Here is a 5,065-nt window from a genome sequence, read left to right on the forward strand (position 1 = left end):
CAACAGCGGCCAGTCTAAGTGTAAACGGACGACCAATTAAGATGGCATCCATGTACCTAGCGCACGACAAGGAGGTGCCAACTATCTGCATTAAAGACCTAGTGGCCAGCACGCGGGAGGCAATAATTTTGGGAGGTGATGCGAATGCACACCTGGGGCAGCTCCGATGATAACGAACGGGGGTCATTTTTTAATTTCATACTTAGCTCTAAGCTTGTTATTGCAAATAGGGGGGGATGACTAATGTGACCAACCGTACTTCTTTCGGAAGTACAGTACTTCTTTTTTCGCTCTTGTACTTAGTACTTCAAAGTACAGTCAAATGTACTTCTTTGCAATATTTTGTACTTCAGGAGGGAGATTCTGCAACCACGATATAAATGTTTCTGCGTCAAAAAGTGCGATAGCGATTCGAAAATTGTCGCTAACTGGTTACAGAATCTCCCCCAGGTCCCGTACTTCTGTACACCCTTTTTGCTATGGCGATCAATGGCGGCTGTAGTGGAAGCCAAACATTAAGGAAACGGTAGGAAAGGTGTCGGTTGCCTTGTACTGCTGTAGGGCAGCTATCGGTAAAAGGTGGGGTATCTCGCCCAAATTAATTCATTAGCTCTAAGAAACCAGATTTAAGCCTATATTGTTTCAAGGAGCCCTTGTCTGGTGGAACACGCTAGAGAAGGCTTCAGTTCTAAAACAGGAATTAGCGGAGCATTAGCAACCACACCTACACTGTGCTGACGGAAGCAAGTGATTGTTTTTTTTTTTTGTTTTTTTTTTTAAATCAACTAATTGAAGGACTACTTTAAAACAAATGCAATGAGCAAATGTTTCGAATTTCGATACTTTTTTTACTAAAAGAAACAATTTGTGTCTTGGAAGTATGTATAAGCATCTGTGAAGTGCTGAACGCAAGCGTTTTCAAAAGAAACATATTAACTTTGAAGTTGTTTAAACGCAGTTCATTTTAAGGTAGTTGAAATTAAATGTAGAGTCGGACAGTCGACTTGCTGCTTGCACACAATTCAAACTGAACATTTGAAAGCACATTTACATGTATGGCTGTAGCTGAGGGTGCAAAGATGTTTGCTACAATTGGTTGCGGCCATGAGTGTCCATGTTCAAATCACATTAGGCGAAAGATTTAATTTAAAATTTTTAATTTCGGGTTTTCTTAATTATGAAAAAGCATCAGTCAAGTACAGAACGAAAGCCAAGTCGTTTAATCCAAATGCTTTTTAAATTAGTTGAAAATACATGCTGGAAAAGGTAATTTACTGCTTCCCAGGACATCGCCATGTTAAATAAATGAGGTCGTTGCAGGTAAAATAGTGAGAATTTCAATTAGTTATCATTGAAAATTAAGTAGTTTATAAATTCCTTTTAAATTATTTAAGTTTCCTGCATGGTGGCGCTTAACATACATATGTTTAACACAGCGCCTGCGGATATTGCAAACCGAATTGTCGCAGCACGAACTGCTATTAGGCTAAGCGAAACCGGGTCCTTTTGTGACATAAAAAAGGAAAAGAAGACGTTTCCCTGCTGCAGCATATGTTTTTAAAGGGCACTTTAAAACACGTTACCTCTCAAGGGCTAGTGATGGGGGTTCTGACAAGCCATTGTGCGATTGGTATTCATGCGATGAGACTAGGAATTTCAACTGATCCTTTTGTATCAGCTGTAAAGAGGAAAATGAAGTGGAATCATATCCACACTTTCCTTTAGACAGTCCAACCTTCGCGAAACTAAGATGGAAGCATTTTGGCTCGCACTTCTGAACAAACGCGAAGCTCGCAGGGATCGAAATTAGCTTCATTCGAAATTTCGTAATCGGCTCGCGGCGTTAACTTAACCCAAACTAAGCTGTACTTCTTTGAGTTACGAAATAGTTGGTCACATTAGGAAAGACCCCACTTTTATTACAAAATCCCGAAGGGAAGCTCTGGACGTTGCCCTTATCTCTGAGAATGCGGAAGGTCTGGTCGGGAAGTGGAAAGTGCTCGAGGAGCACTCCCTTTCCGACCACCGATATATCCAATTCGAGGTAGTAGGGGGAACGCCCAAGGCTCCTCTAACTAGAAACTTACGAAATGCCAACTGGCATAGGTATCGGAAAGAGCTGGATAAGCTTTTGTCACAAGATAGAGAGCCGGCTACTCCAGCAAACCTAGAGGAGCTGGAATATCTTGTCGACCATCTTACGGGGCCTGCACCGGGGTAGGAAAAAGCCACCCTGGTGGAATGAAGAAATCAGGATTTCACGCAAGAACTGCAGGAAAACCTTCAATCAGGCTACTGCGTCTGGTAGTGAGGGACATTGGGAGACCTACAAGACAACGTTACGGGAGTACAAGAAGCTCCTAAGAAGGTCGAAAAGAACTTCATGGAAAGAATTCTGCAACGGGGTGGAGTCTATCTCAGAGGCAGGGAGGCTTAAAAAGATACTCTCAGGTGCTGCCCAGAAAGCCCCAGGAAGCTTGCTAAGACCTGACGGCTCCTGGACTGAGACCGAGGAGGAATCACTGGATCTGCTTCTCTGCACACACTTCCCTGGTGCCACGGATAGCATGCCGGTACAGCCACATTTAACTGGAGATCTTTCGGTCAATGGAGATTTCCTCGCTAGAGAAAAGGTCATCTGGTCTATTGGGACATTTAAGCTCTATAAATCACCAGGTCCGGATGGCATTGCCCCCATATAGCTGCAGCAAACACTTCAGCTAAGCTCAGCGTGGCTACACGCTATAATTAAGGGAGTATTAGCTCTTAACCATATCCCTAGAAAGTGGAGGGAATCAAGAGTGGTGCTCATCCCCAAGGCAGGGAAGGTGTCTCACAAGAACCCAAAGGATTTCAGGCCCATCACCTTGTCGTCATTTCAATTGATGGTTTTGGAGAGACTGGTGGTACGTATCAGAGAGTCGGTTGGTGACGGACTCTCTACCACACAACATGCTTATACGAAAGGTAGATCTACAGAAACGGCGCTAAATGAAATAGTGTCGCATATAGAGAGATCACTAGACATCAAGGAATATACGCTAGCAGTCTTCCTGGATATATGGGGCGCCTTTAACAACATCATGCCGGGCGCGGTAACGGCAGCACTGACGGGCCTGGGCATCGGCTCGCGCTAAGTTGCGCTCGTAAACCAAATGCTGAGATGCAGGGTGGTTCGGGCGGAGCCGACGGGGTATCGTTGACCAGGATCGTAGAGAGGGGCACCCCGCAAGGGGGAGTCCTATCCCCTCTATTATGGGTCGCAGCGGTAAACTCACTGCTGTGTGGCATGGAGGGGGATGGCTGTAAGGTTATTGCGTATGCGGATGACCTTGTACTAACAGTAAGTGGGAAATTTCCACAGACTCTATGTGAGATTATGCAGGTAAAACTGAAGGAAGTCGAGAGGTGGACAAAAAAATAACGGGTTAGGGGTAAACCCAAGCAAGACAGAACTTGTAATGTTCACAAAAAAGTACAAAATCCCCCCATTGATAACACCAAGGCTGGCACAGACCACACTAAAATTAAGCGAATCTGCTAAATACCTGGGGAAAGTCGTGGATAAAAAATTAAGCTGGTTTCAAATAACCGAAGAGCGGGTGCGGAAGGCCACGGTTGCCCTATACAGCTGCAGGAGAGCAATCGGCCAAAAATGGGGTTTAAACCCGAAGCTAGTGCACTGGATATACACCGTCGTGGTGAGGCCCATACTCCTTACGGGGTAGTGGTATGGTGGCCAGTGCTGGAGAAGAAAGTAAATAGTACTAAATTACAAAAAGTGGAGAGAACGGCCCTGATCTGCATTAGTGGTGCTCTCCGCACAACACCTACTATGGCAATGAATACGATCCTTAACATCATACCCATAGATATTATGGTACAACAATACGCTGCGTTTGCAGCCCTAAGACTACAGGGGCTTAAAAGCTGGAAAGCGGCTCGTTGTGGTCACACTACAATTCTGAGAAACCGACAACTACCGAGTACAACGGACTACTGTGTACCAAGGCTCACTTTCACTAAAGGTTATAGCGTAACGCTACCTAGCAGAGAATCATGGCTCGAAGGAGTTCCGGGGTCTAGAGGTGCCATAAGATTCTACACGGACGACTCCAATCTAGAAAATAGGATAAGAGGAGGCGTCTACTCGGAGAAACTGGAAATAAAAAGATCGTTCCGACTACCTGACCACTGTAGTGTCTTTCAAGCCGAATTGGCAGCCATACAAGAAGCCGTTGACAGCCTAAAACTAGCTGTTATCGCCACTACGGAAATATATATACTCAGACAGTCAGGCGGCCCTTATGGCGCTTGACTCTGTCACTATAAATTCGGAAACAGTTGCCAACTGCCGCAAATCACTTAACGTGATGGCGGAGCAGTTCGCTTTGCACCTGGTATGGGTACCGGGGCACAGTGACATACCAGGAAATGTGAAAGCAGATGAGCTTGCAAGGGCGGGTACTTCCTCTCCACTTTCACTAGCCTGGAAGAGGATGGGTATGCCACTCGCTTCCTGCAAGCTCTTACCAAAGGAGAAATTCCTTGAATAAGCGGCCTCCAGATGGGAGCGCACTGAAAACTGTAATACAGCGAAGCTTACATGGCCAAAATGGGATGTACGGAGATCGAGGGAAATTCACACTCTCAATAAAGGCGATATGTCACTGGCCATTGGTCTGTTCACAGGACATATCCTGATAGGAAGGCACGCAGAACGCCTCGTGGTTAGTCACAACGACTACTGCAGAAGCTGCCACGACGAAGAAGAGCCTGAATCAATAAGGCACTTACTCTGCGATTGCCCAGCACTAGGCAGGAAAAGACAAAAATTCCTAGGTATAGGTCTTCTAGACGATCTAAGCGCGACTGCTAAGTTTGGAACACGGAAGTTGCTAAGGTTCGCAGACTCCACGAACTGGTTTAAGGAGTAGGATTTTTTTGGATCCATGTGGTATCACAATGGGCCCTGATCGGGCCTAAGTGTGCTGGCGCCCTCTGGGCCTAGCAGCCACTTCAACCTAACCTAACCTAACCATGTATGTAAGTTAACTATATACAA

This window comes from Rhagoletis pomonella, unplaced genomic scaffold, assembly GCF_013731165.1.
Source record: "Rhagoletis pomonella isolate Grant_MI unplaced genomic scaffold, Rhpom_1.0 Rhpom_scaffold_00066, whole genome shotgun sequence".
Lineage (NCBI taxonomy): Eukaryota > Metazoa > Arthropoda > Insecta > Diptera > Tephritidae > Rhagoletis > Rhagoletis pomonella.